This window comes from Pongo abelii, chromosome 3, assembly GCF_028885655.2.
Source record: "Pongo abelii isolate AG06213 chromosome 3, NHGRI_mPonAbe1-v2.0_pri, whole genome shotgun sequence".
In the NCBI taxonomy this organism is placed as follows: domain Eukaryota; kingdom Metazoa; phylum Chordata; class Mammalia; order Primates; family Hominidae; genus Pongo; species Pongo abelii.
The window spans coordinates 66,637,553-66,659,552 of NC_071988.2; the positions used below are offsets into that span (position 1 = coordinate 66,637,553).

The 22,000-nt window shown below is 40.9% G+C and overlaps 1 long non-coding RNA gene across 4 annotated transcripts in view; it reads left to right on the forward strand.

The window, feature by feature from the left end:
- The first annotated feature begins 4,577 nt into the window (after positions 1 to 4,577).
- LOC129058995 (uncharacterized) overlaps positions 4,578 to 22,000 on the forward strand; it is a 62,279-nt gene continuing 44,856 nt past the window's right edge. For 3 of the 4 annotated variants that reach the window (XR_008524541.1, XR_008524540.1, XR_008524538.1), the window contains exons 1-3: positions 4,592 to 4,681; positions 10,008 to 10,173; positions 12,288 to 12,489. This is a non-coding gene — a long non-coding RNA (uncharacterized LOC129058995). Of the gene's footprint in view, positions 4,682 to 10,007; positions 10,174 to 12,287; positions 12,766 to 22,000 lie in introns of those variants that run through there. The other variant, XR_008524539.1, reaches the window with a different exon arrangement.

Genomic DNA, 22,000 nt, shown 5'->3' on the forward strand with positions numbered 1-22,000 from the left:
ATATTTGCACATCTTTGTGTGTGGAAGTCTCCAACTATTATGTTTCATAGTTAGACCTGCTTTCAAATTCCATCCTAACATGTGGCCTTGCTAAGGTCACAAATAATGTCTATGAGCTTAACTTCCTCATCTGAAAATTAGAGGATTACAAATGTTATTGTAAGAATTAAATATCATAAAATATTTTAAAACGTAGTCTATATGTAAATATATGCTGATTCCTTCCATTCCTTTAAAAATCTCTAGACAGGAGTCTGACTTTTCTAAATGGCTATCTGGTCTTACCTCCAGGAGACTGAAGCACATTTTCCATGGGTTTAGATGTAGAGCTTTAGTTCTTCCGCCTGAGAGACAGTGAGCAAGAAAAGTAAGGGAGAAATGCTATAGGAACACTCTTGAGTATGCTGGAAGCAAGTGAGGACTGTTCTGTAATCTCACTATGCTTCCTTGTGAAACACAATTCTAGACCATTCTCTGACCTGATGTTTTGCTTGCTGAGAGCATTCTCTGATGGGAAACACCAAGAGAGACACAAGGCCTGCTGAGATAACAGAGAGCCTGTTGTCCTCCTTGTCCACTGTCCTGTCAGTGCCTACTGCTTTCCCTGTCTTCTGGTTCTTTTCCTTCCTCTCTCGGCTCTTTTCAGGTTCTCTGCTTTGCTCTTATCTGCTTTGCATGGCTCCTGGCTCCTGCTTTCCCCTCACCATCACCACCTTGCACCATCTCCTTGCTTCAACTTCCAGTGGTTTTGTCTAGTCTATGAGTCCAACTTAAGGCAGCAACAAGGTGAGACACACAGCAAATATTTGCAGGACAGAATCTGAGAGGTCCAGCAGTGGGTATTGTCCTCCAGAGCATGCTTGAAGACTCCCCGAGACCACCCGAAGCTGGCCACCACCCAGAAGCTGGCCCTCACCTGGAGGCTGGCCCTCATCTGCAGGCTGGCCCTCACCCAGAGGCTGGCCCTCACTTGCAGGCCGGCCCTCACCTGGAGCCTGGCCCTTACCTGGAGGCTGGAGCTCACCTGCAGGCTGACTTTCACCTGGAGGCTGGCCCTCACCCGGAGGCTGGCCCTCACCTGGAGGGTCCTCACCTGGAACCTAGACCTCACCTGGAGACTGGCCCTCACCTGGTTGCTGGCCTGCACAGGTGCAGCATATCCCCCACTTGGTTTCCTGACCTTTCTCAGGCCAGGCAGAAGCCACACCTAGTCTCTGCTTTCTCTAGTCCCTACTGGTCCTGTTGTCATATTCTGTTCCTAAGAGCTCCAAGCGTGTATATTCACATGAACAGAAAGTAGCTTGCAAAAACAGTTAACAGGTATTGACCCTGTACACCAGGTATTCTGCCAACTGCCTTATATCCATTATGCACTAAGGGTTTGTGTTTCCTCAGGATTCATTTGTTGAAGCTCTGGTGCCTAGTGTGGCTATATTTGGAGGTGGGGCTTCTGAGGAAGTAATAAGGTTAAATGAGGCCATAAGGAGGAGGATTCTGATCCAACAGGATTAGTGTCCTTATAAGAAGAGACAGCAAAGCGCTCACACACCATGAAAAGCAAGCAGATGGCTATCTGCAAACCTAGGCCAGAACACTCACCAGGCACCCACTCTACTGGCACCTTAAGTTTGGACTTCCACTCTCCAGAACTGTGAGAAAATAAATTTCTATTGTTTAAGCCATCCAGTCTTTTTTTTGTTATGATATTTTTTATGGCATCCTCAGAAGACTAATACATGCACTAGTTAATTTAATCCGCTCAATAATCACATTAGGTGTTATAACTTATTTCCATTTAAAAGACTGAGAAAATGGAGGCACAGGGAGGGCAAGTCATCTACCCCCAAACACCCAATTATTAAATGGTAAAAGGATTTGAACCCAGATAATCTCAGTCAAGAACCCAAGTTCTTAGCAACTCTAGCTTTGCTTGGGCCTATACCATCAAACCAAAAAAATACACCCTGCTTAAGTTATGGAGGAAGCAAACTTCTTTCAAAGTATAAACATGGCAAAGGTAGTTTTGCAAAAAAATTGTTTTCCGTTCAGAAGTATTGAATTTGACTTAAGACACAATGACAGTGAAAATGAATGAATTAATAGTGGGTTAAATCATCGGCATTTATGTAATTTTTATTGAATTCAAAATCTTTTTGATTTACATAATTACATTTAATATTCACTAATTTTCAATTTCATAAATGTATTTTCAGATTTCCATTCATTGCTAGTAAGCCTTAAATCACTCTGCCATGCAGTCTCGGCTGAAAAGACACAAGCCCTGCTTTGAGGAGGTCACTCATGGTGGGGAAACAAACATGTACACCAGGGCAGGGCCTGACACATTTACACAGTAAATATTTTTTCAAGGCTCTACCATGGGCTAAGTGCCATAAGAATGATGGTAAGAGGACTAGGAGTTTGCAAGAGTGTGTGTGTGTGAGTGTGTGTGTGAGAGAGTATGTGTGTGTGAGTCTGGTGAGCATGGGTGTGAGAGGGCCCTCAGAGAGGGAAAGCAGTGTGAAAAGCCTTGGAAGTGTGAACAGATCAAATGTGTGTGTGTATGTGAGTGTGTGTAAGAGTGTGTGTGTGTGTGTGTCTGGTGGGCATGGGCATGAGAAGGCCTTCAGAGAGGGAAAACATTGTGAAAAGGCTTGGAAGAGTGAACAGATTGAGCGTGTGTGTGTGTGTGTGTGTGTGTGTGGGGGGGGGGGGGTTGGGTGTGGATAGAAGAGGACATTCAGTAGAGGAAAGGACTTGTGATGCATGATGAAGAGGTTGAACAAGATTTATTTTTTCTATTTTATTTTTTGGTGTCTTCTCTCTCAATAGAAACCAATATTTTACAGAATGTGGGACTGAAGTTATAAGTGTAAAATCCTGACAGCTAGAAAATTATTTTTGTGCTGTGCATTTAAACTTAAGCAAGGCTTGCATATGTGAGGGCTTGCACAATATCTCAGCTCCAGTCCTTGTGGCTGGCTCAGTGGGAAGATGCTGAGCCAGGTGCCTAGTGCCAGCCTAGAGTGAGGAGGATACAAATATCTATCAAAGCAATATGAACATATTGTTTTATAAAAATTATATACAAGGGGCTGGGTGCAGTGACTCACACCTGTATTCTCAGCACTTTGGGAAGCCTAGGCGGGTGGATTACTTGAGCACAGGAATTCAAGACCAGCCTGGGCAACGTAGTGAGATTCTGTCTCTATAAAAATACAAAAATTAGCCAGGCCTGGTGGCATGTGCCTGTAGTCCCAGCTACTCAGGAGGCTGGGGTGGGAGAATCACTTAAGCCTGGGAGGTTGAGGCTGCAGTCAGCTGTGATAGCACCACTGCACTCCAGCCTGGGTGACAGAGCAAAACTCTGTCTCGAAAAAAAAAAAAAAAAAAAAAAAAGAAAGAAAGAAAGAAAAAGAAAAAGAAAGAAAGTATCATATACAAGGACTTGGAACACAATGCATCAGTCTCTGGCCAAAAATCTTCCCAAGTTCAGCTTGGGAAGAGGAGACGATTATTTGTAATTCATTTAATAGTATCTGTTTTGAATTCTTCTCATGGTTCCTCCATGTCAGTAAGTATATGACTATAGTCCTTATCAATTTTAGAAATTATCTACTAATTTCCTGCTCTGACAGATGAGGGATTAGCTCACCTGAAGCAGTTCTTCTGCCATTCATTCCCAAATAGTTATGATATTCTTTTTTCTTTCCTATGTTGGTTACCTTTGAAACTTTAAATATTTACATCACTTTTTCTTGAGTTATCAAATACAGGAATTGTTTCTCAACTTTGCTTTTTATAAGTTGAAAATATTAGTCTCCTTACTCCTTACTGCAGGGTTTATCTCTCATTTTATCCCCTACTTTGCCATTTGTAGTTTTCCACTAACATCATCATGGCTGAAATATTTAGATTGCTTTCTGTGTGCATAATGAAGATTTGTTTAGGGGTTCAGTCTAACTGTACAAAGTTAGTAAATCACGGTTACATTGTTAAGAGTACATACAGATTGCTCATTACGGGGTCAAATAGTTGGCTTTGATTACGTTTTTGTACCTTATGTAGGTTTGTTTTTTTTCTGTTGTTCTGATTGCCTCTTCTCCCCCTGCTTTTTGTGTTTATTGCCTTTTTAAGCCGCACACATAGTATCATATCTCTGGAAACAACCTTGCCCCTTGTTTTCCAGTTTCCTGTGTCCCATGTCATCCTGACTTTTCGTTTACTCCTTCATTTTGCCAGATCAGATCCTCAAGTATCTTCTGACAATGAATGTGGAGGAGGTAAACTTTAAGGATCCTTGCAAACCTGACAAAAATTTTATTATGTCACTTTACTAATATTTTGGTAACATATAGAATTTTAGGTGGCAAATAATTTTCTTTCAGTTCTTTGGAGGCATTTCTTATTTGTCTTTTAGCCTCAGTTGCAGTTAATGAGAAGCCTTTTGCGTAATTCTTGTTTATTTGTAAGCGAACTCTTTCATCTTTCTGAAAGCATTACAATTTTTCCTTTATCTCTAACGTTCTGAAATTCCACAATGATGTGCCTGGGAATTGTGATGTCAATAATTGCTCAGATGCAATGTAGCCTTCAAACACACTTCCTGGCAGAGAAAGCATCAGTGTACTTCTTCCTGCATGGCTGACAGAAGAGACAGACTCGCAGACCAAATAAAAATGTGAGGATCACACAGCTTATTAAATCAATTTAAAATGTAATGCATAAAGACAAAAGCTAAGGGAAATCAATTATGTAAGTTAACCCTTAAGTAAGGTTGCAAGCAGGGTAGAAGAACCACACTACTGGTCCTGGGTACACAATCTGTATGTGTCTCTCTCTTCTCTCTCCCTCTCTCTCTCTCTCTCTCTCCTCTCTCCCTCTCTCTCTCTCTCTCTCTCTGCCACATCAGCCTTTCCCACTGATGGTAGCTTAGTAGGACCAAAGTTGGATTGTGTTTAGGCCAGGGAGCCCAGAGATGGAAGCCCCCCAGGGCCATGGCACAGACTTGCCCTGTTGGAGAGATGCAGGGCAGGTAGGTATGTCTGGCCATAGCTATAGCTAGCCAATTAACCTGCTTAGTAGCTATGGGTTTCAGTACTGTTTCTTGAGCAGAGGACATGTGAAGCCAAAATGGTGTTGCTAATGGGTGGTTGGATTAGGCCTCTGAATACTAAATACATCTTGTCTCATGTATATTCAGCAATTTCTGAGTATTCACCGAGCATGGTGAATATTCAATATATCATGACTATTTTGTATCCAGGTGCCTTATGTATATTTAATGCCTCATGAATATTAATTATCTTTTGGTTCTTCCATTCCTTCTATGTATAACACAGACATATTCCACTTACTACATAATCTGTACTTAAGATATCTTAAGTGTTTCATTCCCATCCCATTTGTTTTCTTTTCTCCTATAGCAGAATTGCATCTTTTCAAACAATGCAACTGGACATTCTGGTTATTAACCTTTTTTCATTTATCCTGATATATATATATATATATATATATATATACCCATATATATTTCAGTGGATAGACTTTCACTTTGAGTACTCATGTCTTATTTCATAAATGTTCGTGCACTCTTTCTCTGACAATTTCTTCCCATCAATTTTTCCTTATTTTTGCTTTCTAGAACCCATATTAGTAGAAAGGTCAATCAACTAAATTAATCATTTCTATTGCTTACCTTTTCACTACTATCTCCCTATTCCTCATCTTCTTGTACCACTGTTTGGAAAAATTTCTCAGCTTTCTCTTTCAGTTTGTCTATTAACTTTCTGAATTCTGTAACCACATTTTTAAAACAGACTTTATTTTTTTGAACAGTTTTAGATTTACCAAAACATTGAAAAGACCATACAAAGAGTTCCCATATACCATGTACCCCATTTCTCCTATTAGTAACATCTTACGTTAGTAAGTTACAGTGGTCACAGTTGATAAACCTATATTATATTGATACATTATTATTAACCAAAGCTCATGGATTATTTAGATGTCCTTAGCTTTTAACTACTGTTCTTTTTCTTGACCAGGACCCTATGCAAGCTACCACATTACATGTAATTGCATTGTCTCTTCAGGCTCCTCTTGGCTATAGCAGTTTCTCAGACTTTCCTTGCTTTTGATGACCTTGACTGTTTTGAGGAATACCGATCAGATATTTTGTAGGATGGCCCACTATCTGAATTTATCTAATGTTTTTCTCATGATATTACTGGGTCAGTGAGTTACTGGGAGGAGGATCACAGTGGTAAAGTGCCATTTGCATCACACCATGTCAACAGAACATTCTATCGACCTGATTTATGATGTTTGATGTTGACCTTGATCACCTGGCTGAGACTGTGTTTGTTAAGTTTCTCCACTTCAGAGTTACGCTTTTCCTACTCTTACCCTTTCCACACTGTACTTTTTGGTAGGAAGTCACTATGCACAGTCCACACTCAAGGAATGGGAATTTATGTTCCCCAACTTGAGGGTGAAGCATCTACATAATTTATCTGAAATTCTTCTCCATGGGAGATTTGTCTCAGTAACCACATTTTTAATTTCCAAAATTCCGTTCTTGCTCTTTGATTGTCTCTTTCTCATAGCATCCTATTCATACATGCTGTATCTTCTCTAATTTTTCTGACAATGTCATTGTAGGATTTTGGCAGCAAGGACCTCTTTCGTTCTCTAAATTTCTTTTTCCTTGACAGTTTGCTTCTCTTAGTATTTCTCTGATATTACAGTTTGTTTTCAAATTTCTGGAGACCCTTGCTTACTTATTCGTATTCATATCAAAATCAACAAACAGCAGGGCTCAGAGCTCTGCCTAGGGGAGTAGAGCTTATTGGCCAACGGGCTTCACTTTAGGATGAGTGGGAAGGGAGCTGTCCCTTCTGCTGGTAGCCCCTCTTAACATCAGAATGCAGTTTATTGGAGACATTAACACTCACACTAACTATCCTGGTTAATCTTAGACAGCATGTTTGGTCTCATTAGAGAATAACCTTCTTTATGTTAGTGGGGTTGGGGATGCTAAATGCCTGGCTGCTGGCCATTCTGAGCACTGGATTGGAGGGGTTGCTGTGGGTCCTTTTGTTCCACAGACTGACCATTAAATAACACTCCAATTTTATACCTCACTCCTCACTATTGTTCTCCATTGAACCACATGCAGTTTCCAAGTCTGGAGTGTCCCTGGGACTCTAGCAGGTAGAACCCTAAAGACACTCCAGTCTCTCTCCACACAGGGCAATGGGTCTGGATGTGGCATGCTCCACCCTGCTTCAGTGGTCAGTGCTTTTTCATCTGCTTCCTCCCTCCTGGGAACCTGCTGAGCACTCTCCTACTCTGATTGGCCCCCTCCTGTCCTTGCTGTTATTTCTTGGCATCATTTTAGTGAGGGAGAGGAGAGAAGCATTATGCCATTTGTCACCTTGAACACGGATCTACTTGTTTTAGTTATAAAAATATGGTGAATTAATTAAGGTAGGCTAAATAACTGTAACAAATTAACCCTAAAACATATAAGATATAGTAGCAGCTTCTTTCATATTAGTGTAATGGTCCAAAGTTTCTGGCAGTGGCCTCCCTCAATGCAGGGATTCAGGCACCCAGACTCTACCTTTCCTGTGACTTTGCCATTTCCCAGTGCCTCGCTGCTATCTGCACCTGGCCAGCAGAAGAGGAGACAGAGCAGGGAGGAGACATGCCTGCTTTTTAAAAGCTTTGGGCCAGTGGCATATAGATCACATCCACTCACACTGGACTGCTGAGAACCAGTCCTGTACCCATGGTTAGACTCAAGGAGGCTGGAGACACAGTCCCTGCCTGGGCAGCCACTTGCTAGCTGCACCTGTGTGTGATGAAGGGGAGGATGGATCTGGTTGTGCATTTCTGTGGTCTCCTTTGCCACACATGTACGGGTCGAGGATAGGGGTGACATGCTATGGTAAGAATTGGGCAGAAGATACTTTGCTCAGTGACAATAGCCAGTCTTAATCATAGCAGTGTGTGAGGACACCTTCATCCCTGCATGTGCCCTAAGGCTGTGCCATGCTTCTCATTGAGCTACCCTAGCTGCTTTGAAGGGAAGCTGAAAGGAAACAATGCTCATTTAATAAATCCATGTGTCAGGCATTGTGCTAGGAGATTTACATGCAACCCCGACAACACACATTTTCTTTGAGTCAAAACAAAAGCTGTTGCTCTCTGTTTATGAAATTTGTGCTCCCTGTGGGAAAGGCATAGTATGTGGGGATCTTTTTAAAGAAGTAAGTTGGCAGAAAATTACCATTCACCTACTAAGTGCTAGACATGATGCCAGGTCTTAGGAAGACAAAGATGGGAAAGACTCCATGCCTAATTTCCAGGAGCTCAGATTTCTCTAAAATGCAAACAAATCATCACAATAAAATGTGATAAGTGCTATCGTGGGAGACAGAGGAGAAGGAGAATCTTCTCTGCCTAAAAGGGCAGGGAGGATGGGAAGAGGGGTTCAGAGAAGGTGTCAAAATGGAGATGTCTAGCATTTGAGTAGGGTCTTAAGAGATAGGATTTTTCCAAAGAGAAAGGGGCAGTGGGATATTCAGGCAGAGGGACCAACATACAGAGGTCAAGAGTCATGGATTTTCCAGGCAAGGAATGTGGTGCCTGATACATGGGCATCCCAGGAAGGTGAGGCAGGAGTGGTGATGTGATAGTGAGGAGGAGGATGGTAGCAATCGCCAGCCCACAATCCACTTCCTGCCAGAACTTGCAGTCTCTGGCTGTCTCCCCCTTCTGTCCAACACATTCCAGAGTCAGCTGTTCTCACCAGTAATTTTAGCTTCCTCAGAGAATGGAGTGGACAGCTTACTTGAGACCAGGGCTTCTCAGCCTCCTTAGCATAATTGACATTTGGGGCCAGATAATGCCTTGTGGTGGGGGCTGTGCTGTGCATGATAGAAGGGTTACAGAGTCCCTGCCTCTACTCATTAGATGCCAGAAACACTTCCTATGGTGTGACAACCAAAAATGTCTCCAGACATTGCCCAATGTGCCCTGGGAAGCAGAACGGCCCTGCTTGAGAACCACTGTTTTAGACAAATGTCACCTTTCTCTCATCTACCATAGAATAAAGCATAGGGTTGATATGGTTTGGCTGTGTCCCCATCCAAATCTCATCTTGAATTCCCACATGTTGTGGGAGGGTCTGGGTGGGAGACCCAGTGAATCATGGGGACGGGTCTTTCCTGTGCTGTTCTTGTGATAGTGAATAAGTCTCAGGATATCTGATGGTTTTAAAAACAGGAGTTTCCCTGCACAAGCTCTCTTTTTCCACCGCCATCCATGTAAGATGTGACTTGCTCCTCCTTGCCTTCTGCCATAATTGTGAGGTTTCCCCAGCCACGTGGAACTGTAAGTCCATTAAACTTCTTTTTCTTCCCAGTCTCGAATATATCTTCATCAGCAACATGAAAATGGACTAATACAAGTGTTTTGCAGACAGTGGGTCCATGTGTAAGCTGAGGACACATCTCCTTTGAGCCAGAGGGTCTATTTCATCAGCCAACAGTTCTGCCCTGCTTCAGAGTAGTGTTCTGAGGAGCAGCCAATATACAATAGTTACCCTCTATTTTATATTTTGCTTACTTTAAACATGTCTGCCTTTTATTTTTAATATTAAAGCCAGGGAGACATTTAGTAGACAATTATTTTCTCAAATTGAAGGTCAAGTCACTTTTTAAAAAATAAACTGATTGAGACCCAAGCAGATTAAAAAATATTTTTGAATGCTCTTTCTATCTTTTCAGGACAAAATGACCTCTTTCGTGCTTTATGACCTAACCCTCCCAAAATAATACTTCATTTACTTGCAGATCCCCCAGGAGTCTATCTGGGGCAAGTATCAGTCAGGGTCCCACATTTTCTCAACTACATGTTGACTTTGCTTGCTCGCACATCTGGCATCTAAAACATATGGATTATGCTTTAATCAACAGCCCAGAATATTATCATTTTAGGCACCTGTCAGAGAATTCATCCCAGAATTGACTGCAGCCCAGCATTTGCCAAAATTGCAGTTGAGACATCTGATTTTCAGAGAGACCATCTAAAGGGAACATCAACTCCTGATTCTCTCAGTTCTCTAAGCTCTGCCCCTGCACAAAGTCAGCTCATCAGAAAACAGTAGGTCCAGACTCTGTTATTAATCAAACTTTTCACAGAAGTGCATTTGGTGGGAAAAAGTTGTTATTTCATTTTTTTTTCTTGGTAGAGGGAAATAAAAAAATACCCATCTGTGGAAAAAAATATGTATTTTGCAAAATCATGGTCAAAGTTGCTGCCAATTATAATCCGAGTCCATTTGCTAAGAATGAATCGAGTTCTGGCTCTGGCAGCCAGGCAGGAGGACCAAGCATGTACCTTCAGACAGCAAACAAACTGGTTCCAAGCACAGCACCAGGAAAGGCCAGAGGGAAAGTTTCAGATCTTACCAGGCTGCCAGGATGTTGGGGAGGACTAGAGGCAAAGCAATGAAGCATGTTCTGGGCTGACAGAGTACGCCTGGGGGCTGGGGTGGGGATGGGGGCATCTGCCATACTCAGGAGGGCTATGCCCATGTTTTGGCTCCCTGGAGACTTTCAAAATTAACCCTTTAGACACAAGTGGGTCCTTTGGTGAGCTCCAGGGAGAAAAAATGACATTTTTCCTCCAAGTGAGATGGAGGATGCAGGGCATTTAATTTAACTTGAGAGAGTGAATATATAAATGGACAATGGCCAGACCATACATAAAAATAGGACTCCTTCATAATCTGCAGCAACCTGCACAGGGAGCCAACTGATTATCTATAGTAACCAGCCCAGGAAGCCAACTGATTATCCATAGTAACCAGCCCAGAAAACCAGCCGATTATCTATACTAACCAGCCCAGAAAACCAACTGATTATCTGTAGTAACCAGCCCAAGAAACCAACTGATTATCTACAGTAACCAGCCCAGGAAGCCAACTGGTTATCTACAGTAACAATCCAGGAAACCAACTGAAAGTAACCAGCCCAGGAAACTAATGGGTTATCTATAGTAACCAGCCCCAGGAAGCCAGCCTGCTATGTCAGACTTATAGGAAGTCAGACTACCATCTCTAGCAATAATCCAGGAAGCCAAACAGTAACCCCAAGTAGACTTGATTAAAACTGACAGCTTCCCTAATTTTTGTCCTCACCCCAACTTAGGACCAACTAGAGAAACCCAAATATACACTCCTAACCAACCTCCTAGGATGCCCTGCTTCTAATTAGCTCAACTGCAGCTTCCCTATGCCAACAGCCTCCGATCAGGGGACACCTGAAGCCTTTTCTTTCTTCCATGATGAAGTTTTTCCATTCAGAGCTGCGCAGCGGAAGCGTGCTGGGCCCATAAAGTTTTCCCACTCCTCTGCCTGCCTTTGATTTTCTGCCAAATACGAGTCATGGTGGCTGACTGTCTTGCAATTGCAAATTTTGAATAAGTAGTTTTTGCTTGTTTTCATTTGATTGGTCTCTGTTTATTCTCACAGAATTTTGAAAGTAATGTAACCTAATCTTCAACTCCAAGCAAGTAAAGCATGCTAGAGCAATACCCATGGAGGGGCATGCATGTAGCACGGTCCCACCCCGTCCATACATGTGCACCCAGTTTCTTCAGTCTGGAATGGTCTTGTCCCCTCTCTTCCCCCTGGAGGAATCCTACCCATCCTCCCAGGCTTAGCATGAACATTTCTGCTTCTGAGGACACTTCCCTGCCTGTCATCAGCAAAATCCCCGGAGTTCCCTTATTCCTCCATGTTAGAATGATGACAGCAGTTCAGCATAAAATGTCAACAGGAAAAAAAGACACATTTCCTGAGTCATTATCTATTTCCTGAAGGCTTTTTACATGTGACATTGCACTAAATCCTCCCTTAACTTTGTGAAGTAGGAACCGCTTCATCCATTTCCCAAGTGGTGAAAGCAAGACTGTAATTCATTTTACAAAATTGAAGATGTATTTCTCTTTCCCAGTTCCCTTTTGAGCTTCTTATTAAGATTATTTCTGATGAATCTTACTTCTTTAATGCAGAGCAAATTCTGGACAAATGAAAGCTGTTGCATCCAGGCTTGGGGACTGAATGAATAAATAAATGAATGTGTTATCATGGGGCAGAAAAAATGAATTTGTTTACAAGCTTAGTCTGGCTTAAATGACTCATTACTCAAAAGCATAGACTGTATGGTTCCCATAGGTAAAGGGATCTAACTCAAACTTTTTTATCCATCCAGACCCCGTTTCTACGGACAGGAGATGAGTCATAAAATTCCAGGTGGAGGCGTCAAGTGTTTCCAGCTCTGGCTGTGTTGGTTTGGAGGCTTTGATGCCTGTGGGTCACGTTCTGAAGACTTACCAGGGAGCAGCAAGTGAGAAGACAAATGTCAGCAGGTGATCTATAATCTGTGCTTAAGCACTGGGGGAAGAAAACACTTGGTAAGCAGTGTATGAGAGAATGCATCATTTTGCCCAGCCTTAGGGAGTCTGCATCTTTGGTGCTTTTTATTTATTTAATTATTTTAAACATTTTTATGGAAAAGTTGTCATAGCAACAACATCAACAAATATTTTGAAGTGAAAAATTCTATTTCCAGCACCTTCAAGTAATAATTTTCATTTTTTGCTCATTTTCCACCCATGTCTAACCACACATAAGCATTTTATATACTTGTGACCACAAAGCAATGTCTATTTTGTGTCCTGCTTTTTTGCGTAACATCATGCCAAAAATATTTTCTGTTTCTGAAGGCTTCATATGTAAAATGTTCCTCTGCCTAACATTTCATACGTTACTAAACTATTCCCACATTGTTAGGTAATTAGTTCACTTCTCACATTTTTACCATTTTTTAGGACATGTTGCCAAAAGCATCTTCTTGCATATAACTATTTATTCTGATTATTGCCTTAGAATGAATGCAAAGGAATAGTGTTTCTGACATCTTTGTGGCTTCTGCTACGTTACTACCATGTTGCTTTGCAGAAGCACTTCTGCTAATTTAGAAAGCCAGCGGTTTGAGGAGGATGCCTTGTTATGAAGCCTGTGCAGACTTATCCTTAGGGTGGAGGGCTAGACAGTCAGTAGATGCAGCATCTCCTTAAAAAGAATTAAAAGGCATTTGCTGAGGTAGCCATGTGGCCTGCACATGTGGGAAAAATTAACTCCAAGGCTGCCTTGATTAGAATTTTTCTGAAGCAAAACTATTTTGCTCTGGATATGTGAACTCTTATAATGGTAATAGAGGGTTTTCCTTTTCTCTCTTCTGGGTTTTGCATCTCATAGACCTAGGTGTGACTACAAAACCAGAGACTGGCTTTTGCAAGCAGTCTCTGGACTGCTTGTAATTCTTGCTGGAATTCTTTTTTTTATTTTTATTTTTTATTTTATTTATTTATTTTTATTATTATTATACTTTAAGTTTTAGGGTACATGTGCACAATGTGCACGTTAGTTACATATGTATACATGTGCCATGCTGGTGTACTGCACCCATTAACTTGCCATTTAGCATTAGGTATATCTCCTAATGCTATCCCTCCCCACTCCCCCCACCCCACAACAGTCCCCAGAGTGTGATGTTCCCCTTCGTTTGTCCATGTGTTCTCATTGTTCGATTCCCATCTACGAGTGAGAACATGCAGTGTTTGGTTTTTTGTCCTTGCGATAGTTTACCGAGAATGATGATTTCCAATTTCATCCATGTCCCTACAAAGGACATGAACTCATCCTTTTTTATGGCTGCATAGTATTCCATGGTGTATATGTGCCACATTTTCTTAATCCAGTCTATCATTGTTGGACATTTGGGTTGGTTCCAAGTCTTTGCTATTGTGAATAGTGCCGCAATAAACATACGTGTGCATGTGTCTTTATAGCAGCACGATTTATAGTCCTTTGGGTATATACCCAGTAATGGGATGGCTGGGTCAAATGGTATTTCTAGTTCTAGATCCCTGAGGAATCGCCACCCTGACTTCCACAATGGTTGAACTAGTTTACAGTCCCACCAACAGTGTCAAAGTGTTCCTATTTCTCCACATCCTCTCCAGCACCTGTTGTTTCCTGACTTTTTAATGATTGCCATTCTAACTGGTGTGAGATGGTATCTCATTGTGGTTTTGATTTGCATTTCTCTGATGGCCACACACTGGAATTCTTACCTGCAAACAGAAGCCCATCTTTCAAAGATCTTTCCATGGGAACCTCTCGTATAATTGCTTAAACAGGAAAACTTTCTTAGGGAATTGCATTCATGGCCAGTTTTTAAACTACAAAAGGAAACTTAGACTAATTTTATTTTTTATTTATTCATTTTTTGTTTGTTTGTTTGTTTTTTTGAGACGGAGTTTCGCTCTTGTTGCCCAGGCTGGAGTGCAATGGTGTGATCTTGGCTCACTGCAACCTCCGCCTCCCGGGTTCAAGAGATTCTCCTGCCTCAGCCTCCCGAGTAGCTAGGATGACAGGCATGCACCACCATGCCTGGCTAATTTTGTATTTTTAGTAGAGGTGGGCTTTCTCCATGCTGGTCAGGCTGGTCTCGAACTCCTGACCTCAGGTGATCCACCTGCCTCAGCCTCCCAAAGTGGTGCACATCCAGCCCAATTTATCTTTTTATTTCCGCAAGAGATACTCACCAGTTTGACGAGCAAGCAGTGAAAAGTAATCCAGGCTCGTATGTCAAGTTCATAATGATAATTATAGTTGCCATCCTGGGAGCACTCACTGTGTTACAGGTTCAGTGCTGAGTCTCATCTGGATCATTCCACTGGCCTCCTCCCTGTGGCCCTGCTTTCACTCTCACCCCTACTATCTAATCCCCACACATCAACCAGAGTGATCATCTCAGAACACAAGTCAGATAGATCACTCCTTTGCTCAAAATCCTTCAGTGGTTTCCATCTCACTTGGAGTGCAAACCCAAGTCCTCACGGGAGCCTGCCCCTCACCCCTTCTTATCTCCCACTGCACCCCCTCACTCCCTGTATTAGTCAGTTCTCATGCTGCTAATAAAGACATACCGAAGATTGGGTAATTTATAAAGGAAAGAGGCTTAAGGGACTCACAGTTCCACATGGCTGGGGAGGCCTCACAATCATGGCAGAAGACAAAGAAAGAGCAAAGGGATCTCTTACATGGCATGAGGCAAGAGAGAGCATGGGCAGGGGAGCTCCCACTTATAAAACCATCAGATCTTGTGAGACTTATTCACTACCGTGAGAATAGTATGGGGAAACCACCCCAAGTTTCAATTATCTCCACCTGGCCCCACCCTTGACATGTGGGAATTGTTACATTTCAAGGTGAGATTTGGGTGGGGACACAGCCAAACCATATCACTCTCTTCCAGCCATGTTGAACCCCTGGCTGTTCCTCAAACGTTCCAAACACGCTCTGACTTCAAGGTCAATGGAATGTGAGCTGTATATTGCACGTGCCTAGACATAAAGTATTCCCCACTACTAAGTGATGGAGCCCAAACAATTCTCCTGAATGCTGACTGCAGACCACATTTGGTTGTCTCTATTCTGTGAGTTTAAATGCAGATAGAACACATCGCAATAAAACTATGGGCTTTGATTAGCAGTGAGTGATATGTGATCTGAAGATTTTGGGGGGTGGCAAATGCTTATATTTTGTCTATTAATTTAATATCCCCCAATAAAATTGACTGCAAGTGTTGGCTGAAGGATTGAGCCATGACCTTGTCTGTTTGGCATTGCAGGTATTTCCAGGCAAGCAGTGGGTGTATCCACATGATATTCTGCAATTTGTGATTTAGGGCAGGGATTGGTAAAATTTTCCTATACAGAGAGAGAGATTAAGTATTTTAAGCATTGCAGGTCATTGTAGCATGAACAAAACTTTATTTACAAAAGAAGGAAGTGGTCAGGTTTTCCAGTCCCTGATCTAGGGGCACATGTGGGAACTCAAGCCAATATTTGGGAGCACAGGTCTGACATGGGAGTTCCTCATTGGAAAATAAATCACATTCTTTTTTTTCTTATACTTTCAGTGTCTGGCACCTCACCTGGCATATAGGAGACATTCAGTAAAAACCTTTTGAAATAAATGACTGAATGAATGAATGTATAGAGTTTGGAGTGCGTAGATCTTTTTCTATATGTGCAGAGAGATCTTGTTCATTCACAAATTTATTAGACAACATTTATTGAGTGTCCCCTGTGTGCCAGACACTGGGGCTCAGTAAAAAAGATGGGATTTGCATCAGACCTCACAGAACACAGAGTCAATTTGGGGAGACAGATGTTCAAGGAAGACTATCAGCAAAATGTGAAAATTGTTAACACAGAGGAAGTTCAGGGGATTTTAGAAGCACTTTGGGTTGGAGGACACTCTGTGGTATGGTCCAGGAGTGTTCACTAGCCTCTGCGCTTGTCAATCAAGCAGCAGCAATGGCACAAACCCACAAATGCAGGGAACAGAGCTTATGTAAGTGAGGGACGTGGTCATCTTTGTAAACATGAATAAACTGTTTAGCTGTAAGCACTGTATTCAATAAGGGAGGTTCAAACTGCTTGCATAAGAGGGCTTTCTAGCTATTAATCAAGTGGAAATCACTGTTGTGAAGGCTGTATTAGGAATTTTGAACACCATTTGATTTCTCTTCAAGCCTCTTTGAGAGAGTATTATGTTCAGAGCCAGCCTTTTAACAATGCACTATATTTAATCTGTTTATCACTTTTTTGACCTTTTTCTCTAAAAATTATTTCCATTATTCCAAATTTCATTTTGCCTTTGCTATACCTCTTTTGTAAATTTTTCTTTAAGAGATAAAGAACCCATTAAATGCTGTGAAGTCCCCGCCTGCCTTTAATATGGGAGGGATATGGGAGCTCTAATAGAAGGTCACTGGATTGTGAGAAAAATAGATTCACAGTGGGCACAGATTTCTTTTTGTACATATGCTGGCAGCAGTGCCTCGCTGTAACTATAAGAAAAATGGTAAACTCCATCCTTGCACTTTATTAGAATGACGTTTCTTACATTAAAACTGGTCAAACTATAACAAAAGGCCTAACATTCACGTCATCAGAGTTCTGAAGAGAGATGAAAAAGATGGGGCTGAAAAAGTACTTGAAGAAATAATGGCTGAAAACTTCCTAAATTTGACAAAAGATATAATTTAACAGTTGCAAGAAGCTCAGTGAACCCCAAACAGGGTAAGTTTAAAAAAAAAATCACACCAAGACACATCATATCAAACTTCTAAAAATTAAAGACAAAGAAGGATACCTTGAAAGTAGTGAGAGGGAAGCAAAACCTTACCTGAGGGGAAAACAAATCAAATGACGATGCATTTCTCATCAGAAACCATGGAGGCTAGAAGAAAGTGGTACAACATTTTCCAAATGCTGAAAGAGAAAAACTGTCGACCGAGACTCATAGTCCCAGCAAAAATATCCTCAGGAATGAAGCAGAAATCAAAACATTCTCAAAGTAAAATGAAGATAATTTGTCATTAGCATACCTGCCCTAAAAGGATAGCAAACTGACCTTCTCTGAGCAGAAAGGGAACCATAAAGGAAGAAACCCTGAATCATCAAGAAGGAAGAAAAAAACACAGTAAGCATGATATTGTGATACAATAAAGCATACGGTAGTCCTCCCTTATTTTTGGGTGATATTCTCTAAGACCCCTGGTGAAGGCCTAAAACTGTGGACAGTACTGAACCCTATATATACATATATACTGTGTTTTTTCATATACAAACATACAGGCTCACACCTGTAATCCTAGCACTTAGGGAGGCTGAGGCAGGAGGGTCGCAGGAGCTCAGGAGTTTGAGACCAGCTTGGGCAACATACAGAGATCTCCTCTCTATAAAAATACTAAACAAATTTTTAAAAATTTAAAAAAGAAAGCATTTAATAAATATGTATGATAAAGTTTAAGTTATAAATTAGGCATAGTAAGAGATCAACAATAATAACTTATAATAAAATAAAACAATTATAACATTATACTGTATAAAAGTCATGTGAATGTGGTCTCTCTCTCTCTCTCTAAATATCTTATCATATGTAACATTTTCAGACTGCAGTCAACCACTGGTAACTGAAACCTTGGAAAGTGAAACTGCAGATAAGGGGGACTACTGTATATATTTTGGTTTTTATCTATAGTCCTGGCTCAGAGCTCCTAAAACATTTGTAAAATCCCGAGTAACTGAAGCAATAGGAGTATTTTTGTTAAAGTATTTGGCCTTTTGTCACCTGTTCTTGAAACAGCTCCCAAGCAGTAAAAGATGTATTTTTCGTTATTCATAACAAACTGCTTTCAACCACACCTGAATTTATATTAACAAGGTGATTTTTGGAAAGCCCACAGAAAACACAAAATGTGGGGCTCACTGCTAGGAAAACTAGTCATGAGATTGGAGGGTTGGAACTTTTAGCCCCACCCCCCAACCTCCAGGGAAGGGAGAGGAGGGGTTGAAGGTTGACTTGGTAACAAAAGGCCAATGATGTAATCAATCATATCTATGTAATGAAGTCTCCATGTACATACAAAAGGACAGGCCGAGTGCGGTGGCTCAGCCTGTAATCCCAGCACTTTGGGAGGCCGAGGCCTGCGGATCACGAGGTCAGGAGATCTAGATCATCCTGGCTAACGTAGGGAAACCCCGTCTCTACTAAAAATACAAAAAATTAGCACGGTATAGTGACATGCGCCTGTAGTCCCAGCCACTAGGGAGGCTGAGGCAGGAGAATCTCTTGAACCCAAGAGGCGGAGGTTGCAGTGAGCAGAGATTGCACTACACCCTGGGCGACAGAGCGAGACTTCGTCTCAAAAAATAAAAAAAAAAAAAAAGAAAGAAAGAAAATACAAAAGGACAGTTGGGCGCAGTGGCTCAGTTGGTAATCTCAGCACTTTGTGAGGCTGAGGCTTGCGGATCACGAGGTCAGGAGATTGAGACCATCCTGGCTAACACAATGAAACCCCATCTCTACTAAAAATATAAAAAATTAGCCAGGCGTGGTGGCTCACACCTGTAATCTCAGCACTTTGGAAGGCTGAGGCTTGCGGATCACGAGGTCAAGAGATCGAGACCAACCTGGCCAACATGGTGAAACCCCATCTCTATTAAAAATGCAAAAATTAGCTGGGCATGGTGGCACATAATCCCAGCTACTCGGGAGGCTGAGGCAGGAGAATCACTTGAGATAGCGCCACTGCACTTCAGCTTGGAGATAGAGCTTCTTCTCTTCTTCTTCTTCCCTTAAGCTTTCTAAAATATATTTGGTGGTGAAAGCAAAAGTATAACACTGTCTACTGTGGTTTTAAATGTAGAGGAAATTGTTACAATAATTACACTATAGATGAGGAAGGATAAAGGAATATAAAGAGAAGTAAGTTTCTATACTTCATTCGGACTGGTAAAATGACAACACCTGTAGAATGTCTTATGTATATTTATTACCTATTATTATTACCTACTAATATAAGGTAATATGTAGAGCAACCACTAAAAAAGCAATATTTAGATAACAGTAGAAAATTCTATAGGCACATCAAAATTGAATTCTAAAATATGTTCAAGTAACTCACACGAAAGCAGGAAAGAGAAAGAGACATGAAAAATAGACATCACAGGCTGGGTGTGGCAGCTCACGCCTGTAATACCAGCACTTTCGGAGGCCGAGGTGGGCAGATCCTCTGAGGTCAAGATCTGCCTGGGCAACATGGTGAAACCCCATCTCTACTAAAAATACAAAAATTAGCTGGGGATGGTGGCGGGTGCCTGTAATCCCAGTTACTTGGGAGGCTGAGGCAGGAGAATGGCTTGAGCCCAGGAGGCAGAGGCTGCAGTGAGCCAAGATTGCGCCACTGCACTCCAGCCTGGGTGACTGAGCGGGACTCTGTCTCAAAAAAAAAAAAAGAAAAAGAAAAATAGACATCACAATTACCTAATACATGTGGGACTTAAAACCTAGACGACAGGTTGATGGGTGCAGCAAACCACCATGGCGCATGTATACCTATGTAACAAACCTGCATGTTCAGCACATGTATCCCAGAACTTAAAGTAAAATAAAAAAGAAAGAAAAATAGACATCAAACAAAACAAAATTTAAAATGGCACATTTATGCATAAACATTAATTACGTTAAATGTAAATGGTCCTAATAGACCAAATAAAAGAGAGATCGGTGTAGTGGGTTAAATAAGACTCAGCTACAGATGGTCCCAACTTATCATGGTTCGACTTATAATTTTTTTACTTTAAAATGGTGTGAAGCAGTAGGAATTCAGTGGAAACCATACTTTGAGTACCTATACAATCATTCTGTTTTTCACTTTCAGTACAGATTACATGACCTATTGAGCACTTTATTATAAATAGACTTCGTGTTAGATGATTTTGCCCAACTGTGGGCAAATGTAAGTGTTCTGAGCATGTTTAAGGTAGGCTAGGATAAGCTATGATGTTCAGTAGGTTACATGTATTAAAGTATTTTTGACCTAGAATATTTTCAACTTATGATGGGTTTATCAGAACATAATAAGCTGAGGAGCATCAACATATGCCAAGAAGCTAAAAGAAACTCACTTTAAATATAATGATATAGGCCAGTGGAAAGCAAAAAGATGGAAACGGTTACATCATGTACACACTAATTAAAGGAAAGCAGAAGTGGCTATTTTAACATCATATAAAGTGGACTTCAGAGCAAAGAAAATTATTGGAGACATAAAGGAACATTATGTAATGGCAAAAGGGCCAATCCACACAGAATTCATAGCCTAAATGTGTATGCAACAGAGTTATAAAGCATGTGAACAGAAAGGTGAAATAGATAAGTCTATAGTTATAGTTGGTGACTTCAACACTCTCAACAATTTATATAACAACAACTAGATATAAAATTAGCAAGGATATTGAAGAACTCAACACCAGCATCAACTAACGACATCTATTGAGTATTTATAAAACATTCCACCTATCTATAGCAGAATGCCTCTTGTTTTGAAGTGCTCATGAGATATATACCAAGATCAACCATATCCTGGGCCATAAAACAAACCTCAAAAAATTTAAACAAATAGCAATTATACAGAGTGTGTTCTATGACCACAAAAGAATCACACTAGAAAAGATAACAAAAAAATCTCCAAACACTTGGAAACAACACACTTCTAAATAATTCGTGGATCAAAAAAGAAGTCTCAAGGAAAATAAAATACATAGAACTGAATGAAAATGGAAACACAACACAACAAAATTTATAGGACACAGTTAAGCAGTGCTGAGGGGTAAACTTATAGCACTAAATGCATACATTAGAAAATAACAAAAGTGTTAAATAAATAATATAAGCTATCATCTCAAGAACCTAAGTAAAGAAGAGAAAACTAAATCCAAAGCAAGGAGACGGAAAGAAATAATAAAAAGAAGAGTAGAAATTGATGAAATTGAAAACAGAAAAAAATGTAGAAAACCAATGAAAGAAATTGCTGGGCCTTAGCAAAGGTCAATCATATTTACAAACCGCTAGCAAGACTGACAATGAAAAAAAGAAGGTACAAATTACCAACATCAGGAAAGAAACAAAATATCACTACAGACCTTATGGACCTGAAAAGAATAATAAGAGAATACTCGGAGCATCTCTACAAACATAAACTTGATGTTTGTTGGTGGCAGATTTGACATTATGTTGGTATAACTTGGTAAATTTAGATAAAATGGACCAATTCCTCAAAAAACACCAACTACCATAAGTCATCAAATATGAAACAGATAATTTGAACAGCTCTATAACTATTAAGGAAATTGAATTTGTAATTTAAAATTTTCCCCAAAGAAATCTCTAGGCCCGGCAGGGCTCAGTGCCTCATGCCAGTAATCCCAGCACTTTGGGAGGCCAAGGTGGGCGGATCACGAGGTCAAGAGATAGAGACCATTCTGGCCAACATGATGA